Source organism: Cygnus atratus, chromosome 14 (genome assembly GCF_013377495.2).
Source record: "Cygnus atratus isolate AKBS03 ecotype Queensland, Australia chromosome 14, CAtr_DNAZoo_HiC_assembly, whole genome shotgun sequence".
Taxonomy (NCBI): Eukaryota; Metazoa; Chordata; class Aves; order Anseriformes; family Anatidae; genus Cygnus; species Cygnus atratus.
In genome coordinates this window covers 18,320,344-18,342,985 of record NC_066375.1, presented here as the reverse complement: position 1 = coordinate 18,342,985, position 22,642 = coordinate 18,320,344, and the positions used below count along the sequence as shown (strand labels likewise).

General features: G+C 35.3%; 1 long non-coding RNA gene across 2 annotated transcripts in view; it reads right to left on the bottom strand.

The window, feature by feature from the left end:
• Window positions 1-2,520: 2,520 nt before the first annotated feature.
• LOC118256740 (uncharacterized) overlaps window positions 2,521-22,642 on the bottom strand; it is a 96,594-nt gene continuing 76,472 nt past the window's right edge. For both annotated transcript variants that reach the window (XR_007708856.1, XR_004781314.2), the window contains one exon: window positions 2,521-3,245. This is a non-coding gene — a long non-coding RNA (uncharacterized LOC118256740). The remainder of the gene's footprint in view (window positions 3,246-22,642) is intronic.

Below are 22,642 nucleotides of genomic sequence, written 5' to 3'. Positions count from 1 at the left end.
TTCATACACATGAGACTTAAGCAGAAAAGGAGAGACTTGCTTCTGGCATTTTTCCTCTGCCTCAGGTGCTGGGAGTTCTACTCAGCAGACTGTCCTAACCTGAATCCTATGGCCTCTTTTCATAAGATGGTAGAGGTGAAAGAAGAAATACCTCATTAAAACTGTGTCATTTTGAAATAATTCAAAGCTGACTGGGTTTGAGATGGAGACTGCGCAAAGGAACATGATTGTAACTTAAGCGTTAAGGCTTTCTTTTTTTTCTTTTTATGAGTTTTGTGTCCTCCAGTTTTCCTCCCCAGTAAAGTGTCTATTTTTATACATTGTCCATTGATTCTTAAATAGAAAGAAGTGTAAGAAGCAGCATCTTCTGTTTAGGCAGCTTGGTCTACCAGGTTCTAACCATGTAATTTTTGTTCTGCTTGTGACTCTGTAAATCTTACATTTTCTTTTGCGCAAATGAACTTCACCAGAAGCAGAGAAACCACCAAGAAACTGTAGACTAAAGGTTAGACTTAGCAAGGTACTTCAGTTCAAAGCTGCCATCTAGGTGTTCAATGTGGAACAACATTTCATAATATTCTAGTGAGAAATTAGGTATTTAGCTAGCTATTAAGATGTCATAGATAGAGTCTGTTGTCTTTGTGTACCTATGAAATTTTTAGGCAACTCAATATTTCTAACAGTCCTTCCCGTCCCAAGAGTGTCATTCTGGAGGTCTAATCTTATGCACACACATGAATAACTGTAAAGCACTGGAATGGAGTACAGGATGTGAATTTTTGCCAGTCTCTTTCCCAAACTTTTTTGATTTGCACACTTGACAAGCTTTTTCTCATCTGCATCACTGTCAGGCATTTAAGTTCTGTGGTGAAATGTGCTCTGAGAGAGTCAATTATCTTTTAAACACCTATATAAGAGACATGTGGATGTGGCACTAAACGACATGGTTTAGTCACGGGGCTCGTTAGGTCAGGTGAAGGTTGCCCTTGATGATCCTGAAGGCCTTATCCAACCTAAATGATACTATGGTTCGAGACAGACCACGTGTGAAAGGAAACTAGGCTCCAGATTAACACAGGTTCACAGTTTCAAAAATGCCACGTGGAAAACTAGGAGTTCAACCTACATGTATTAACAATTCTTGGTTTCTCCATTATTGATCCGCTTTGAAAGTTATACATGCAAAAAAAATTGTCATTCTGAATAATGGCCCAAATTTAATCAAAACTTTTCCCACAATTTTGGAACTGCCTTGAAGTTGAGCCCAACCTCCAAACCAGGCCTGTGGGGATAACTTTTCCTGCCATGCTTCTGACTTAATGTAGCACTAGAGAAAGAACATGGCAGAAGAGATTTGAGGAATTAACAGCCTCTGAAATGTCATGTTTCCATTTGGTAAGAAAAAGCAACTAATGGCTGAAGAGGTCTTTAATTGCAATATCATGTAGTAGCCAAGATGATAATCTTTCGTATTCACAGTTTAACACTGTAGTGCTAGTTTGAAACAGAAGTCCGCAGCAAAGTTCATTTAATATAAATGACTAAGTATCTTAAGGTCAGGAAGACAAACATGGAAAGAGGTTTTTAAAAGTATCCAGCTTGAATTAAATCTTTCATAACAAACAAGTGAAGGTTTTTCTTCACCCATTAGGCACAATGAAACTTCTACAATGCTCAGAAAAGGAGTTTAAATAGACTTTGTTTTTATGAAATGAAACTTAATTTAAGGTATACGCTGGATTGTAAAACTATGCTTGTGCTTTACTGTGAAATTGTCTGTTATGAAACTAGATTTAATAAATAGCACAGGACAACAACAAGCTACCTGAGACTTTGATTCTACTCTCCTGCCAACACAAGGAATGTTGGCATCTAATTCCTTTTTAACTTTTTAACTGAATTCCTGTCAGCACGTGTGGGGCGTCAGCGCCCAGGTGCTGGCAGTGGAGCTGCAGGCGCTACCATGAGGAGAGGCCAGGCTTGGGCGGGCCCTGCGCTGCCCCTTCCAGAAGGTTCTGGAATGTTCTGAGGGCCCCACTACAGGGCCCAACTGAGCCCATCTGCGACACTGGTGGTGCCACTGTGAAAATCTCCTCAGAGAGAGCACAGTGCTACATGACACTGAGGAGAGAGAAAAACAAGGTGTGAGGAGCAGCCCTGCCATACTGCTGAGAGAAAAAGCGGGGAGGACATGCTCCGGACACAGGAGCAGAGATTCCCCTGCAGCCCATGGAGAGCTTCCATGAGGAGAAACCCCAAAATTAAGAGTCCTGTGCCCTACTGCTGAACTGGCTGGGTGTTCTCAGGCTGTAGGCCGTAGGCCAAGCTCGCCCACCACACAGTAAAAACACAACCTGTACTGAAACTGTCCTTTTGACAAGTAGGGGCAAATACATACTTTTTTTTTTTTAAACCAGGATCCATTTGGTTGAGTTCTAGCCATTTATAAAAGTGCTCTACTGGCGATGTGTAATGTTGTATAATTATCTAGGCCTGAACACTGAGAAGAGAACTACAAACTTCAGTATTTGTATGCTTTTATTAAATACGGAGGCCAACAACTTACTTATCCAAGATGTTTAACATATATATCACATCATATACAAAAAGCCATTGTCACCAACTTATATACTGCAGTTACATATATGCAATATAGATATTACAAAAATTTGAGCAGAAAATATGGCAAAATTTTAACATTTTTTTTTTTGGCAGCTGACCATAGGAATAATATTGCAAAAGAAAATTGGTCATTTCCAGCACAGTGATCACACTAATATAGTACATATCAGGTAAGATAGGCTCGCTTCTCTTGTGTTTGGCCTAAATACAAGAATAAATAAACCTTTCAGCTAGATGTACACAAATAAAAATACTTCACATGCCCTTCTCCCATTTGGTGCTTCTCAGGTTTGCAAAGCTGTACAGATCCCTGAATTCAGGTGGACACCATTCTGACAAGTTGCTCACACATTAAGATTTTTGTAAATGCACACACAACTACTGCTTCTGGAGTTCATTAAGGTTGCAGAAGTTTTCCAGTGGGAAATGGTTTTGTGGATGGGGCCAAGAAAATCATCGCATTTGTTTTGTAAGCTCTGAAATCTTCATATTTTTTTCTGATCAAATATATCTTCAGTTCTCATCTTAGTGTCATCATCTTCTCATACTTCTAGTACTGAAAAACCGTTCTGAGTGATGAAGAGTACTGCAACCAAGGTATCACTTCTACAGATAAGTCGCTTCTGCAAAATAATAATAATCATCATCATTATCATCATCATCATTTGCCTGTTTTTGCCCCTAGGTTTTTTTTGTTTTTTTTTTTTTTGATGGGGGGGGAACATGCAGCAGTTATGATTTTTTTGTTTAGCTTGCATCATATCTTTCTTAGAACTTGTACTTTAGCTCTAACAAGTGTGAATTAAAGACAAAGACACTTCCTCAGCAGTCAACTGTAGAGTCATGACAGTGAATATAGAATAATTGCCTTTTTTTTTTCTTTTACTTGTAAATGGCAATTTTAAAATGTGGTTAGTCAATAATCATCATGTTGTATATATAGTTACATTAAGGGTAATGATCTAGAAAAGCACTGTCATAACTGGGTTTTCCCGACAAAAAGCTTTTGCTGCAAAATAGGCAATTAATCTTCAAATAGACCATGTAAAAAACAGGTGTTCAGTGACATACAGATTGGTGGCATAAGTATTACAAAGTCTTGTTTCATAGCATGTTGGTACCAGTAAGGAGAAAAGATAATGCATTTGCAGTTTTCTATTCAAAGGAGATTGACATCTTTATAAATATTTTTTTCTTCTTAGGGCAATTCTTCATGTATTGTGAAGATTCTAACATTAGAATCTATTAATCTGAATGGAGAATGCAGCTTAAAATTAGTTACAGACCATCTGCATCTGTAAGCACACTCATACACAAGTTCAAAATCTGTATTCCTACATTCTGTGCCTGGAATAAAATAAAATAGTAAAATAAAGTAAAAAATAATAAAATAAAATAAAAATTAAATTAAATTAAATTAAAATAAAAATAAAGGAACAATGTCTGCACATATGAAATGTGTAAAATGATTTGAAGTTGCTGCTAATACACATTCTGCTGTTTAAAAGCATTTATTATCCCTGGGTAGTACTGTTTTCCACTTAATACCCTTTTTTCACTTACTTGGATTAAAAGCAAACAGTATCCAAATATGAAATATATATATATATATGTTTCAGCCTGAAGATTAATACATAGCTACTGCTCTGAGAGACAGTTGGTATGTAAATCAAAATACTTTCACTAGAAAGAAGCTTTGAGGTCGTCTTAGTCTAATGGTTTAACAACTTAACATATTAATTTACAAGAAATATGAAAAATGATACAAGCAATTTCTACATCATTTGCCCTTATCTCACAGTTCTTAGTCTACTTTGGCTATTTCATGGCTGCAGAGACAAGGCCTATTACAGACCACAGGAAACATAATCCAGTTGCCTGAGAATGGAGTATGATCATCAAGCCCTGAATGTTAACCCAAACACAAACTGTTTCTTAGATGTGTATAATGAAGGAAGTCTCTGTGTGTTTAGGCACTTGAAGGAATCTTCCTATGTTCAGAGAGAGGCTGGAACTGATGATTCATTGTATTCCATTACCAAGCCAGCTTCTCAGCTGGTAAAAAAACTGGCATTACCCTATCCAAGTTGGTAAAGCTGCACCAGTACAGAGCAACAAGGAGGAGGCTTGCTACCTTCTAGAAAGATGATCATTTTACTTTTCCTTTACTTTTACCTCCAGTTATGCCGATTTGCTTCTTTGGTTTCATTTTGGGACAAGGGGCCAAAGCTGCCTTTTTTAGAATAATAAATTTACCCACTTAAATTATTTAATGGTGTATGTTCTTTTTCATAGCATAAGTGCATTCTCCTCTGTCAGAAAGGGTCAGCAGAGGTCAACACAGCAGGTGCAGGGTCTGATGGCCTTTTGCAAATTTCAGAACGTTATTAAAATTTATTTTTAAAAGGTTAAGATTTTTCTTCTGCTTTTGCTGTCTAAACAATGAAATAAGATGAAATGCCACTCTCTAGGAGAAATGTTGCCAAGTTCAGGGTATTAGAGAACAAACTGTCCAGGCTTTGACACCTAATCAACATCACTAACATACTTAAATGTAAAGAAACAACTGACTTTAAGAATTCAACATTCTTCTCAGTGCATGCACGGATTACATTGTGTCAAATAAGGAATATCAGTCTTAGCAGTTATCCTTGTGATAAAAAGGACTAGCTCTAGTTCTTCAACTGTTTGACACTGGCTGGAGGCTTTTAAAAATGTATATTCATCGGCTGTCCTACTTTCTAAAATCACTCTGTGAACTGGCCACTCTTTAACAAAAGAACAGCTTAATAGAAAATAAATTTATGCTGATGCTTTAAATGATGGATGTTGAAAGATTTGCACAGTACAGTAACTGTGTTCACACAACTCTCTATCGGTTCAACACTTCAGTCTGAGTGATTTCCAATGTAGCCTGTTCCAGACCAAGGAGTTTAAGACCAGAAGCGAACGTCTTCAGCTGATTAATGTCATTTTCCAAAGTATTTGTCACCTGTACAAGATATCCACATGCTCCTCTTGAAGGCAAACTTATTCCACAACACATTTGTAGAGGAGTTAGGCCAATAAAACCTTTTTTCAGTGCATGCTGTTAGACATTAATGTCTGCCATTTAGAAACTGCTCATCTGACTGAATTTCAATGTCAAAAGTCAAAATTAGGTTTATGGCCCAAATCAAGCTTCAAAACACCTTCAAGGGCTATATGTAATTGGCAAACTTCCCTAGCCAAAAGTTATATTTTTCATTCTAATGAGATATCAACAAGCTTTACTTCAGAGAATGTTTACTGTATCTTTTCACAATCACTTTATAGATCTTAGAAAGTAATAAAAATTGTGCCCTTAATACTTGTGGGTTAACATTAAAAGGCTGTAGCACAGAAATTTGTATAACAAACAAACGCAAAATCATCCATCTACATCCAATTCCCAACAATCTGTGATGAAAAGTAGTTTTTGTCTCAAGTGTGTAGTATTACAGAATAAACAATTCTTCTCAATACTCCAAAAAAGCATTGTTCCAACAAGCAGTGACAAGAACTGTTCATTTAGAAATGAAAATTAATTTAGGCCCAAGAGAAGTTCTATGTCACTGCCAACACTACTTCCTTCTTCGTTTCTTTCTAAACTCTGTAAATATTCAGACTAACATCAGGATGTGGCCCAGAGTGTCTACTTGAAGTGGAACAGTTGTCCCTGAACTCCGTAGGTTATAAGGGACCCTGGGGATCATCTCCTGCCTGAGGTGGTTCCACTTAGTTCAGGCTCCTCAGGGCCATGTCCAGTCAAGCTATGACTTCAGCCAAGCATGGAGATTTCACAGCTTGTGTCAGCCCCATTCCAATATTTGACCACAGTTACAGTAAAAAAGTATTTTCTTATATCTGCTTGCAATTTGCATTTTTTTTAACACGCCTATTACCTCTTGTGTTATCCCTGTATGCCCTTCAAGAAAACTCTGGCTCCATCTACTGTGCACCCCAGTTGTGTAGGTGATTGTCCGAAACATCATGATCCAAAGAAGGCTTTCACCAAGAACCTTTTGGGATTTCTGTTTTAATATAGACACAATCTTTATAACAATATCATGGAAAAATCATTTCTGAATTTAGTGGGTGACTGTAAAGTTTGAAAAGAACTGTAAATAAAAAAGACTAGCATTGGTCTCCCTTCCCATTTCATTTTGGATTTAGAGTGGGTGTCCTTCAGGCACCTGCTTATCATTCTCCTAAGGTCCAATTTGCTACTTGTTTCAAAAATGCACAGAATTCTGTCTTGAGTGCCAGCCCCATGCCTATCTCTGGAAAATGAAAATACGATCTCTCAGGCTGCCTCTGCAAGTGTCTTCCCCACTCACTAGAACTTAAAGAATTTATAAACAGCTATCTTTCTCTTTGCTCAAAAGACAGAATTAAGCATAAAAAACAAGAATTGACCTGGCTCTTAAAATATGAGCAAAAGATAGACGTACTTGACTTTTTTAGGGCTAGAAAAATGTCTTATCCTTTAAGGTTACCCAGATATTTACCCAGTCAGTCAAAGGGCAGGCAATGGTGGATTTGCTCAAGTACAAATAAAATCACTCCATTAGTTCTAATGTCTTATGTAACCACTTGATCCACTTCAGTGGTTGTAATGGTCTGATGGGACAAGGCTCTGAAGTAGCTTAGTGATCCCATTATTTTGTCAAGACACACTGCAGCTGGCTGCCTGTATCACTTCAATCAAACATGGTCTGTAGTAACTAGTACGAGAGTCAGAAGACCCTTAAATAAATGCCTTATTTCCTGAAGCTGATATCTTTGTCTGGAGAAAAATCTTTCCCCTCTGCTTTTAATATTGAATATAATGATATCTGTATCTACCAGGCTGGCTCTTCCCTTTTTTTTTTTTTTCCAGAAAGCAGCAATTTTTTCCGAGAGATTTGCTATCCCTGAAGTTACATATGAAAGGCTAGATTTTTAAAAGTATTAGGCATTTAAACATACAGATAAATGCTACAGGAACACATCTGAAAATCACAGCGAATGCCTGTCTGCACATTCAGATGCTTAAGTTCTTTTAATATAATAGCCTCTATCATCATATCTCAGTAGATGATTTTCAGATAATGTTGATCTATTACACTTCCTATTGATCACAGTAAAGTTTTTAAAATAATGTTGATAATAAAAGTAGGTGCTTCTCTTTACTGGTCTATATTAATCCCTTTTTTCATATCTGCAGACTTAAGTGGAATGACACTTTTTGACCTTGTACTGAAAATGTGTCATACTCATACAGGCCACAGAGTTTTACTACATTCAAGTTCCAGTCTTCTAGCACCAACTCGTCTATGGGCATCTCTTCTATGTATCTATAGAAAACAGACTGAAACGAGGCATAGTAACTTGCAAAAATATTTTTGCTTTACTTTCTGTTTTCTGTAATGTTTTTCTACTAAAATTGGATGTAGAATTCCTGACAGGATTCTTAGTACCAGGATTGCCTGGTGCTAGGATATATACAAGAGGATTTTTGTTTTTTTTCTAATGACAGTACACATAAACATACCAGGTTCTTGACAACATGAGATTTTCATGAAGTGCTCACCCTCTGGAAACCCTGCTTCTTCAAGACCCAGGCACTCAACCAGCAAATTCCAGTCTACCATATCCAATAGTTTTGAACTGAAAGCTAACAATTTCCAACTCAACATTTGCTGTTATGGAAGTCAGTTATGCTGTTCAATAGAACTGCTGTGTGACAGCTGTACGTGCCTGTTCTCTTCTGAGGACAGAGTTATGAGTTTAGAAGTCATAAGTAGGTGCTCAGCTAGCAAGGAGATTCAATTACACAGCTATTCTGGTACACTGGCTGTTCCACTACCATAATATCTGTCAGATTGCACTAAAATGTGTGATGATTAAACAAGAATTACATTTAAATTATCTTAAAATAACCAGATAAAAGGACTAAAAGATTTCTGTTATTCTCATGTCCTGTTTTTCTTAAAGAAAAAGAAATTTACTGTTTTTTACAGTTTTATTGTTTTTTACAAAAAAAAAAAAGCAAGCCCCCCCCAAACCATTTCTTTTAATGCTGTCTCAATGTTTTAAACTAATATTTGTTTTTTGCTAGCATATGTTATTTCATATGTACATACAATATATATATGCATGTGTACATACAAGGCTTCTGTTAGTTTTGTATAGTCATTTTAAGAAATGAACTCCTCATTTGATAATGAGAGCACTGTCTCAAAAGAGACACTCTTTCCAGAAAGCACTGCCCAGATCTTGCTCAGTGCTGCATGAAGCAAAACTGATACCGTGAGAAGAAAGAGAACAATTTCAGTTGTTCTAATCTTGCAGACTCCCATGCCTTTTGATCTTCACTTTGTTCCGTCTTTGTGTAGCATAACTTACACCGGCTGCAATTTATTTAGTTCACAGTTTGCTTATCTCCGCTGAGCTATAACACAGAGTACAGTGATGTTCCCCTGCAACCATTGGTCTATGATTTGTCTTCTTTCTAAAGATGGCATCTGTGTTTGTTTCTGTTGTACAGTTTGAATGTCAAATCACCTGTTTCTTGTCTTTTTTAAGTCAGTATCTGAACCTCTAATTGCAGAGTTCGTTCAGTGACTAGAACACAATTTTTGGCTAACCTCTGATTTATTTCCCCTCAGATTTCGGCTAGAGGCTGTGAAAGACAGTTCTGCAGCATACGCTGTGGCTTTTAATGGGTATTGTTATAGCGTACGTACCAATTAATTAAGAAGTAAGCAATTCTCATGGAAACTGTTCAATACAAGAAGTCCCCATGGCATTTATTTTCTTATAAAAGCAGATGTGTTTTTGCATTAAGCAATTTTCTCATGCATATAATTTAGTTTTCTATTAAACAACTGTATACCTAAACAATGGAAAGAATAGCACAGTTCACAGTCCGTGGTTCTTATTCAGCTACTGGAGAAGCAGACTCTTAGTATTGAAGACATTTGTTCATAACAGCATATTTGACTCCTGCCAGTGCCACACCAGAATGACAAAAAGGATTGTGATGACTTCATTATAAACCAGGTATTTTCCTCAGCTCTGAGAAATAAGAAATAAGATGGAGTAACTAATACCATCATCAGTTTGTACTCTCAGAAAAGGAGCAGAAACAGTTACTAGTTACTAATTATTTTTTTTTTAAATCCATAAAAATCACAATCCACGGTTTACTCGTTCAAACCAGGTGTTGGCTAACTTAAGCTACCAAGAAGGCAGCCAGAAGTGGCTAGCTGACAGCTCTGTGGCTGGCCAAAACACTTACTTGATACAGTACTGATACAGCACTTGATACAGCCCCTGATACTGGCACCAGTCTTGGCTTAATCTGTAGGACATCATGAAAAAGATTTCAAAGGTATTACCTCAGAACTGACTATAGAGGACGCACTAAAATTTTCCAGGTAAGACAACTTTGCTCTAGCCTGCACTACAGACAGTAGAGATCAGAGCATTCAACTACCCCAGCCTATCTCAAATCACCAGTTTCTGTGGCAAGCAGATCTCATCAAAGCACAATGCCGAGTTCAAAACTGTATCATTTCAAATACATCTATTGCTATTTTATGTATTTAGAATAGAATATACTTGTCACTGAGATTCATAATAACTAAGTCAAATCCAAACATTTACTTGAACGTTACCTGATAGCTATAAATATAACATGCAAATAAAAAGATTGTTGGATGTATTCAAACATCCTTGCAGCTTTTATCTCCTTAAAATGGGCTCTCGGAAAGGTATCCCCCATATACATTGCTTGTATGGTAAGTTTTTGAAGGGCAATATAAAGGAGTCTCACAAAAATCAATACATCCAAGCTTATGGTATAAACCTTAAGACAAGCAGATACATTTATCTTCATTTATGCATGTACATGTTTAGAATTTTTGCCTTGCATTTTCTTGTTGAAATTCCTGTTGCACTTTTGAGCTGAGAACACCTTTGCTATCTGACTAGATGTATTTTTGATCTTGTCGCTGATTTGATGCTGGGAAAAGGTAGAATTATGCAGGGGACATATGGAGGTCAAGCAAAAAGAGAATCAGAACAACAGTGTTAGTGTCTAACAATTTGGAGAATTCATCTGGATTCTGTTGAGTACCACAAACATTTGGAAATTCAGCAGTAGTGATGAGGAAGGACACCAGTGAAATCAAAATATGTTCCTGCTAGTTCATAAAGTCTTCTAGTCATGTAACGAGGTTGAAAAGACTAATCCATTATGTTAGTCATTCATTTAGAGGTAGGTAATAGAAAAAGATCCTCAGGGACTAGCAGACATTTTCTAATAGTGACTTGCTGCTCTTTGGTAAGTTCTGTCCCATAGGATGCACAGTTCTAAACTCTCAATATATTTTCACAAGTGCCAAGAAGTGCAATAACAAAAAAGACCTATATAATTCCAGTCCCCAAAGCTTAAAAAGAGAAATTCAAATCCATGCAGTCATGAAAGAATAAAATATGCAAAAGGGAAGTGTTTCTAACCAAGATATAAAAGGTTAAATACAGGTTTTATTTAAAGATGCATTATTTTTCAGAGGTCAGGCCATAAAGAATGAAGTTTTTATTATGCCAGAAGGCCAAACATTAAGACCATATGATCTTCTTCAGGTTTGGCATTCTGCTTCTTTGTGGAGAAGGCAAAATGAGAACTAATAAATTAATACTTTGCAATTATATAGTACTATTCACCCAAGAATGTAAAATATTCAGTTGTTTTTCATTTGTAGTGATTTACAGTTCTTTGGGAATTTTTAAATTGAAGAACACTGTGAATGTCATGTGGACAAATATGAAAAGCAAAATTAAACATGATCACAGACAAATACAATAGTAAGACAAAGACTTCAGATGAGTATTACTTCAAATTCTGATCATAACATGAAATCCTGAATTTTAGGAACCTAAAGAAATGTTAGTCTGTTCATGTACTTTGTGGAATTTACTCTGCCTGGCTTCTTAAATCAGTGTTCTCTTTTCAACTTTTCTTTTTTTTTTTTTTTTTTTTCAATTTCAGAAAAAAAAAAATGCAAGCAAGATCTAACCATAATGCAAAAAGTTATTAACACAAAATAATAGTAATAACAGCAAAAATACTTTTTGTATTTGTTTGTTATACCACTGAAGTTCATAAAGATAATTTGATTCAAGGGCCAAGTTGATTCAGTTGAAGATCTAGGTTCATATTAACTTATATTATTAGTTTTTATCAGAGCCAGTGTACTCTCAGGGCAATTTGTGTAACTTGCTAGATTTTCTGTAGACCTGTATTAACTGCCAGGGCTAAGTCGTTTTTACAAAGTATCTGTAAATATTCCAAATTATTTTCATTCATTAAGTCCATGTGACTGGTTATTTCGTACAAGTATTAAGTTATTAGAACTGACAATCATATTGTCATTGCTAGTTATTCTTGTCTTATCTACAGCTGTTTGTAAACTCTGCACTTTCCAAAATATTGCTATTGAAATTCAGTGATATGGACATTAGTAAAAGAAAACAAACCTCAGAATCTTTTCAACTTATCTATTTTTTATCAACTTAATTAGGGCAAATCTAGAATTAAAAATTTCAGCCAGCATATCCAGAAACAAAATCTATGGAAAAAAAAAAATCTAAGTCAAATGAATCTTTACGGGAATATTTTGTTTTTCTATTCTTAATGATCTTGTAAAATCAGCATAAGCATCCGTAATTCAGATAAATATTTCCAGTAAGAGCAGCTTTTCTCTTTTTATGCTTTACGTAAATATGTAAAGCATAAAAAGTACTATTCAACTTGAGCCATCTATTGGTATATTTATAATGAATAACAACCGTTCTCTAGAACTACAGTGGATACTTACTTCATACTCATATTAGGATTGCACCTTTCTGCTATTCCCAGCCCAGCAGTACCTCAGATTGCATCCAGGCTGATAGAGCAACATTCCCTTTACAGAAATGAATTCTGGCAACCACCAAAAAAAAAAAAAAAAGGAGGTTTGTTTGTTTTTATCCCTTGTGGTACAAAGGTACTTCTTGGCTGGCAGAAGCAAGTATCCTATTGTGCTTTCATGTCAATGTTTTATGCACGTCCAAAAAGTGCTGATAAAGCATTTCTATGAATTCAGAGGGAAAAAGCACTCAAAAATGTATTTTTATAGGCCTTTAAAAATGTATCACCGTAAAATAGTATGTGGGTTTCAACTACAATATATAAGGGCAATGTAGGCTAAGTTTACCTTCCTTGTGTCTAATTACTCTTGAAATGCTTGAAGGAGTTTAATACAAATGAAATAGATAGATAGACTCTAGTTTTAAGCCCAGATAAAGAGCAGGCAAGTATCAAAGAACTGTTTATATTTCATAGCTTTTCCAGTTTGCTTGCAGCCTTCCCATCAATTTCCCCATGGCCTTTTCCTGTGTAAAGACTGCCCAACAAGCCAATCTGTATCATAGCTTTGTGAAATACAAGCTTTTGGACCCAATAGCATTGTCCTATTCATAAATGACTCAGCATTCACCACTTGCCTCTTTAACAAATTAAACCTCATAAAAAGCAACGCTATAAATATATTTTCAGCATGCTTTTTCTGCATTGTAACTTTGATGTTCTAACAAAGTCATATCCTTCCAAAGGATACGGAATTGCCAAATTCATATTCACAACCATTTATTCATTCATACCTTATGCCTACAGGCTCAGTTGCTCCCTTATTTATTAATTTTTTGTTGTTTTGATTGTAACAAGAGGCATGATAAAGGAAGATAACATTGCAAACGTACATATTCTTGAATAGCCATTTGATTCAGTGCTGGATCTGTTAGAGACCTTCAGCCCTAAGTGAGATTGCAGACTGAGCTCTGAAAGCAAAACAGTTGTGTTCAGCAATGTCATAAACAGCATCCATGCTAATTAAAGGTGTGAGATATAAACTCAATCACTGCTATTGGTCTGAACAGTTTTCTGTCCACTTAGTTTGCACAGCAAAAGTGAAATAGGACTAAATTTAGCTAGGATGCATGCTAATTTCAGAGTCAAGTTATCTCAGACACTGTCTGTCACCAGTGGAGACAACTGGCTTCCCAAGAGGAAAAGCCCATCTGAATCTGGAAGTGATTCTCACTTTTCACTTATGACAGAGAAAAGTTAATGACTTTTCTCTTTTCAAACATGGAAAGTAGTTTCCTAAACTACAGGCCTTCTAAGCTTTAGTTACTAAAGAGGCTGGGGTTCAGAATTCCACTTCTATATCTTGAGTTGAATTTTAATAAAAAATAGAGGCTGTCTCTGTGACATGAATGCATGTACCAGTTTCTTTGTTATTGTAACATTTGCACCCATGTTTTGTCTCCCAGGCATTTTCTGCAGCCTGTTCTAGAAAAAAGGCAGAAAGATGTTCTGCACTTTCCTTATGCTAATGAAACTGAGCGTAGTACATCTATCTGCCTTTGTGCACTGCAGATACAAGATACTTTCTTTCCCACATGTCCATTCATCTGGCTGTACCTGCTGTAAGTATAGTATTGCATTTACACCATTTATAAGGAAGAATACTGAGAGCATAAAGGTCACTATGCCATCATGGAAAAAATGTGTGTGAAGTGGGAAAAAATGAAAAAGCATTTTTTCAAACAAAAGCTTGAGGTTATTCTTGGAGTTTACTGTAGAGTAGACTGTTCTCTGGAGAAACATTACAGCAAATAAATATTTTATGAAAGATGCTAAAAAGAAAATGCATCATATGATGTACCAATGAATGAAATAATGCTATTACGGTGCCTGCCCTGCCTGAGCATACCTCGACTGTCTGTTTGCTGGTTCTGTGTTGCCTCTGCCTTTGCAGCAGCACTTTTTGAAGGCAAAGATTCCAAGATACTTCCCAAAATAAAAAAATAAGATATCAAACTATGCATTAACTAGTCAATATCTTTATTCATATAGAATAAAGACAGAGAAAAAATATGCATATATTCATATGCATAATCAGCATATGATTTATTACATCTTATTGGAATTAATCTTTTCATCACTCTATTGTAATTCAGCTTACTTATGTTGTTCAGACAAAGAACTTCCATTAACGTTTCAAATCTCATGAAAAACCAAATGTGCATGATCTGTCTGAAGCATATACAAAGTACTAAAAGACTATGCCTAGTAAAAATTGATATATCAGTTCAGAAGGATATTCATTCACCTCCCAAGTTCATAATGCAAGACCTCAAGAATTGAACTATGTGGATAAATTCCATTTATTTGGTAACATTTTAAATATTTTATTGGGAAAGTCCATCTTTCAGTGCTTGGCTTCAGAAAGCACTGGAAGTTTTCTGTTTATTTATTACATTTTATATCTATAAAATCTATTTAAAACTGAAATAAAATTAACCCATCAAATATATTCTATTCTATAGTGTGTTTGGATTGCCTATATAATTTACCATGTGAGACCTCTATTTACAATTTTACTTTTCTTTATCCATTCTGAGAACTAGCACTCACTGTATATCTATTAAAGTTGGTGTAATGTCATTAATTAAATCTCAGTTTAAGGCAACTATTGTCCCATTGCATACAACTGTACAAAACAACACCAGTGCTATTGACTTCTTCAAAAACATTTTAAGGATTCACTTTTAATTAGAAACAAGTGTCATTTTCAAAGGACGGTGCAATTACAAACCTTTTATTAAAACAGAAAATTTGGAGGACTAAAGGAGATGTATATCCTATATTATCATAGATTTATAAAAGTAAGAAAATGAACTAGAACCTTCATTGTATCATCCACAAGAAATATTACCTCTGTATTTCATGAGGAATAAAACTTAATGGATCACATGACAATGAAGTGATAGAATTTTTTCATAAATGATAACAACACTTAAGAACTTTCTTCTAGTTATCAGATGTGTGTGAGAAAAATATCAAAGATGTACCATTGCTAAGAAAGAATTTTAAAGAATGCAGTCTATGGGGGAAAAATGAGATTACTAAATATTAAATAGGATTTGGAGGAAATATTTGGGATTACATCATTAGAAAAATAAGCTTAAAAGAAAGCTAAAAAGGACAATCATGATTAAGTAGAAAATAATTGGTTGTATGAAGACTAATAAGGAAAGATTTAGCTTGATTAGGGATAGAAGTGTTTAAGATTTTTCCATAGGTCACTAATTTTTATTCTTATTCTAGATGTATTTTTCTTTTTAAAACTAGTAATAGTACCTTGTGGTACTCTTGTAACCCTCTGTTGTAATCGCTTTACAACAGAGGTCACTGACTTTTTGTTCTTTTGACAAATGATGTTGCAGAGGCAAATGGGGAAGATTATCTGCTATCATAAAAATATTGTATTGATTCTCTCCAAAATCTGATCCAACTCAGTATCTTGTGTCAGCCAGAAAAGAATAGTCAATATAAGGAGTATAAGTGCATGTTTCTCTGGTTTTCAATAATTTGAATGAAACCTGAAAGCTGGTAGATAAATATAAATTCAGGATTAAGTTTTCTGAATTCAGGTCCAGCCTATTAAGGCAAAATACAGTTTATAAAGGAAGAAACTAAAGGAGATTTGCTCCAGGTCATGTAAGGAAACAGTTTTTTAAGGGAAGCATGTATGGATTCTTTCTTGAATTAGGATACCCAGCCTGTAAGCTGTTAGATACAGCTTACAGAAGCATGGGTATATTTCTGTTTTGATAACATTGATTTAAAAGAAATATGTAGAAAATCTCTTACATTTACATTTTATTTCAATAGCCCTCTCACAGATTTGGATTTTAGCATTGCCTTTTATTAAGCATTAGTAATCATTTTAAATTCTAATTGCCCAAGTTACTGCATCAAGCAAAATTCATTGTTAACTTCGGAAATGAATGAGTTTTTTGTCAATGTCTCAACAAAATTCAAGAGCAGTTGCCTGCTCTAAGTTCAGACAGTAATAAACTTAAGAGGATATAGAAGAGCTCAGTCTTTAGAAAGATAATAAAATTTGACATGAGGAATAAAAAAATAGGCTCCATATTTGATGGATTTTAAGCAAAGAATACATCTTTTCTTCATATATTGAAAAATGTTGTTGTTTTTTTCCTTAGGAAATTAATTCAATTTTTTTTTCCAATATACTTTTTTCTTATATTTAGGAGTTTTCTGACTTTTCCCCATTGGAAAAAAAAGAAGAATTTAAATCTTAATATTCCCCTGAGTTAAGCATATTGATGTATGGAAAGCAAAGTGCAACATCTTCTAGTTTTCTCTCTATATATATATACATTTATATATTCATATAGATATATACACATAATGAACTGGACTAACATTTCCAAAATGGATTCTGTAACTTTAAAAAACTTTTAGTTCAACCTAGTGTTCATTCTGACTCATGAGATATTTACAAATGATAACAAGGACTCTTGATCACAATTTGGGACAAAAAGAAAACAAGAGCAATGCATTATTTTCATCATATAAAGAAACACTTGCAATAGCCAAATTCAAACAAAAGCCATGTTTATGTATGAGAAGTGATCACTAAGCCTCCACATTGATAATGTGTGCAAGTCCTGTTGACTCTTGGGAGCCAGCCTGGTTCTGGCTGTAGCAGTATTGCTGTCCAGTGTCCTTTATGCAGGATATAATCATAAAGGGGCCGATTTTGACACCCTTTGTGATAGTTTGACATGAGGAGGTTTAGGGATATGGATCTGATTACTTTCAAATCATTCCTTGCTGGACAACTCTCAGTGGTATTTTAGCCAAAGCATGCGAACCAAATTTAGGCTAAAAGCTGATCAGTTATTTGGGCATTTCTCTACCTAATTTAATGCATCTTGACTCCTTCGTGGAGTCCCTGGCACAGGTACAACTGCCTGCTGGTGCAGTTGGAGTAGCAGATTTTACTGAGTATGGATAATAGAACGAGTCCCCTAACAAAACTCATTCTTGGAAGAGCAACATATACAGTTTATGGCATCATGGAAATGAAACAATAAAACCGGAACAGTGTGACTCAGGTGACCCATTACAACAGCTCAAGCATAAGATCATACATAATGAACACACTGAATTTGTAAGTAACCCACTGGCTCAGTCTGGCTCATACAGAATTTTTCACTGAATAAATATAAATAATGCGAGGCATTTTTATGTACAGGGCAAATAAAGCAAGCCAATAAATTGTTTGTTCGGAATTGTTTGGCTTCTCTAACACTAAGCAGTCATAGGCAAGAAAAGGACTCAATGGACTCATGGCTTGACAAATGAAAAAGTATATATTCTGCACATAGTAAAAAAAAGTTGAACCATAAAAACCCTGAGACACCCACCCACACACACTTTGCTTCATAAGGAATCTTGAGAAGGCCACTAAGAAAAAGGTTGAAATAAAACAGAGTACTATGATTCTCTGCCATGCACTAAGAAATTAGTAGCTTTTGTAGCAACTCTCAAGTTTATTTCTCCCTGCTTAGCTTTGGCTTCAGAATCTTTGACTTCATAAAAATGAAAAATTACATAATTCCCCTGTGTTTGGGATCTACACGCCCCCTTAAGGTGAATACTTTCAACATAGCATACTAAATTGAGGCCTGATATTCAAGAATTATGTTTCTCCCCATAAATTCTATCCCATAAGTTTTACAATAATTATAATCTTATATTCTTTGGAACACACATTATGATGTCTGGATAAAATACACATACACTGATAGGGTTTTTGGAGTTATTAAAACACAATTGCTCAGCATGAAAAGTACTCATCTAGACCAAAGAGCAAGCCCAAGTTCTCGACTTAGCATTCTACTTACATGTTGTCATATGTGGAGAGCTTAGACTTTGTGTCTTTATCTATGTTAACCTCTTTCCACAAGATCTTCTTCTATTAACATTTCTTTTTCATGTAATGTTATACAACAATCCTTACAGTGAACATTTATTTAAATTTTATTATTTAATATAATTTATGAGAAATATTGATACTTTCACATAAATTTAATCTGATTTTCAGACCAAATATAAGGGAGAACTTCAAAGAAGTTTAAACCCCCAGGCACTAATCTTTACGACCTTCAACAGAAGTTGCAGAAACATTAAAAATGCAGTTACAACCTAGTGGGTTTTCTCTCTTTTTTTAGAGACCAATCAGGTCTCCTAAACATTTATGAACTAAAGAAATAGTTCCAGTATTTCCACAAAGCATAGAAGCCAGCACGTGTAAAGAAAAATAATGTAAATAGCTGCTTCAGTATTTCTGTGAAAGTCATACAGTCCTGGCTATGTAGAGAAGCTGACATTTACATTATTATTCTTCAGCTATTCTGCAGTTATTCTGAAATTCTGGAACAGTTCCCATGGAGAGCAAATCAGGCCCAATAGTCTAGAATAACATTTTAGGAAAACACTTAGGGATTTAGAGATACAGATAAAGGAAGACACTGTTTCCTGTGGATTAAATTTCTGTTGTGGAGAAAACCTGCTGATAAAAAAAATGGGTTAAAAAACCTGATACGATATTTACTTATGTATCCCTACAGAGGGAGTTAAAGGACGATTTACCTCTCACTTCTTCCTTACTCAAGGTGACTCCCAAAGGCCTCAAAGAAAATTTCCCCAACTCTTGACTTGTGCTGAATGGAAGGCACCCATATACCAAAACAACTAACTAAATATAATCCTGCTTCTCAGATTTATCCAGAATGGTTTGTATTCAAAACCTCACAAAGACTAATCTCCATCTAAATTTCAAATATATTATATTTGTTTCTTTTTCATAGGTAGACTTTATGCTGCTGAGTTCCAAAGTAACTGTTCCTAACATGGATGCTACTTTGAGATTCTAAGAAAAGACCAGTGATTTCCTTATTATTTTATAATTTACTCTAGCAAAATGTTTATTGAGCAGCTGGAACATTAATCTTAGAGCTTCATTTTTACTGCCACATGCAATTCGCAAAAAGAGTGATATGATCAGGAAATAAAAATAAACATGCTAGCTAAAGAGATGTTTATCCTATTGATTCTCTGCTTAATCCCATAAAATGCTTCCCTTCCAACACTAGCAGCCTCTCAAAAGACAGCTCAAAGTGATAGTATCTCATCTAAGGATACTTTCACACAGGGCAGCAGTAACTCCAAAAGTTAAAATCTGAGGAAATATTAGTAATGTTGCTGTACATCACAGCTGAAAATTTTAAAAAGAAAAGGTTGACAAAGCAGACATTACAAATGGGCTGGGAGAAGACATGGAGAAAAGAACAAACATGCAATTTTTTAAATGACTAGAATCAGTTGGAAAAGTTTAATTAAGTGACAGAGAAAAGAAAACGTGTCATGGCTATGTATTGATTTCCAAAAAAAAGTTTTCATAGGAAGAGATTCTCTAACATTCTCCAGCCTGACACTCAGGGTATTAAATTTTTTTTTCAAAAAACTCCTCAGGACAGCACTAGCACTAGGCCAGTCATTTTCCCTACAATAACTGAAAGACATCTTCCAAGTTCTTCTCTTGCTACTCCATCCAGCCTATCAATGATTTGTCCTTCAGGAATAAAAAGGAAATCACCAAACACACAGTCAAAAAATAAATAAAAATAAAATAAAATAAAATTAAATTAAATTAAAATAAAATAAAGGAAGGGTAGCAAGATCAATAAAAGAAAAGGGGTCTTAAATCATTGCTTCAAGCTCTGAGTTCACTGTTGTTTGGAGAACTGACTCTATGATGACAAAACTGCACTGCGGATGTACAGCTCCTCGTCTGAGCTGGGAGAGAGCAACGATGCGCATTGTCCTGGCAAGGCAGCATCTCGCTGCACCAAGTTCTTGTTCTCCACACTGAGACAGTGAGTCATCAAAACTTAAGTCAATTAGGACTCGAGGAGACATAAACAAACATTTATTGTATGAGTATTCAGATTTCGGAAATAATAGTGAAATTAGTATACTACCATTTCACTAAGGAAATGAGAGTTTACAAGGAAGAAGTGCATGTTTTCCGTTACGGGATGTGTGTGTTAGAGCTCAGAAGTTTGTAAACCAGGTAGAAGGTTGTTTTAGCAACAATGCTTCTTCTATGATTTCAGTGAAATCAAACAGTATTCTAGAACCTTTCAGAATCAGTGTTGTGGTGGGTGGCTATGGGAGCAGTGCATATTTCATGGTTTTCATGGTTTCAGGACATAAATAATATGCATAAAGAGTTTAGTTGCAGAATTGTCTTCCTGAGAAGGTATCTCTAGTGTTTATCAGATATGCAAATACAATTAGCTACACGAATTCTTGTACAGTACTTGCATTAATGTGTGTTAAATTGATAGCTTAACTCCTGCTACACAATTTCTAACTTTTATAATTTCTACCTGACAGTTTAGAAGAAAACTCATTAAAGAACAAATATTTGCTGGTCAGTCTTTATCTTTACATATTAGACAATGGTGCAATTGCCTGAGAATACTTACTAGCGAGTTCACGGGCTGCTGCTATTACCAGCACATATACATACACTAGGTGAAATTGCCACAGGAAAAGTAAGGGTGGCTTTTTATGCAGAAGAGGGGAAGGACCAGATTCAATGGTAATCAGTGCATTCAGGAGTTTTATTTTGGGGAAATTGCTTTCCCCAGAGGAACTGTCTTACTCTGCCCAAACAACATCTAAAATACATGTGCTTTTGGTATCTAAGCGTTTGAAGGTCAGATCTGAAATTAATCTTAAAACAGTGACAGAGCAGAGAGAGAAAACAAAAACCACTTTCCTTTCTCTTTTCTTCATGTACAGTCAAGCTGTTTTCACCAGCAGTTCTCTCCATCATGTCAGTGGGCACTGAGCACACCAGCTGGTATAACACAGCCTCAGAGATCTTTCTCTACTGAAGGTGGGAAAGTATGTTCACACTGCAGCAGTGGTACTGAAATATAATTCACCGGAAAAGATACATTTCATTCTGAGTTGTTCCTTCAAGTGGAATCTGAAAACACCATATTGGGCTGAGGCTGTAAGACAGCTGCTTAGTACCCGCTACAGTACCGAGCAGTTCGTGATTGATTTACTTCCTCTTATTTATCAGTACAGAAGGCATATTTCTTTCAAGTGTGATGCAAGTAAAAACTGTTATTTTAAGTAACAGGCACATTAAAAACGCATATGATTACAGAACTTAATATTATATTTTTCTCAGCCTCATTATTTTTCTTAGCCTTTATTGATTCCTAGAGATATCTCTATTATCTCAGGAAATACTGAATCTTCCAACCAGGCTGAAAATGTTGAGGCATGGCCTGTTATTCCTACATGTCTTTCTCCCTTTGGTCGGTTCTCCCAGGATCAGCCATTCCTGGGACTATAGAATAACCTAGTGCCTTTTTGCTTTTTCTATGTGTAAATACCAATTTATTTTCCAGACCGACAGACACTGATACAGTAAGTCATAGACATGAATAAACTATGAAACATAACATCATGGTTTAACTTTAGGGTCTTTACAAGACTTTCAAAAGATTTTCTTTCTAAAAAAAAAAAAAAAAAAATTTATTCTTTCACATAAACCATATATGATTTTGGTTGAAGTAAGAAGAAAACAATACCTTCATGACATGTTAATATGCAGGCATGTATCCTAAGATGAAAAAACATATATGATTTTGATTGAAGTAAGAAGGAAACAATACATTCATGACATGTTTATATGCAGGCATGTATCCTAAGATGAAAAAATAGGAGAGCACTGAGATCACTGAAAAGTACATGACGTGAAACAGAAAGATGAAGGATCCCAAACCAAGAAACACATAATTTGAACTAACTGTACTTAAAGGGATCATCGGCCAGATTTTGACAATTCTATTGATTGAAAATGCTAAATTAAACGCTACATACAAATTTGCCTGGAAAGGATTTGGATCTCTACAAGTCTGTCAGGTTCCTGCCAGCAATACAGATGGAAAACAATCTCATGCAATAGGGTTTTAAAAAGAAATGAAAATACTTCTATTTCAG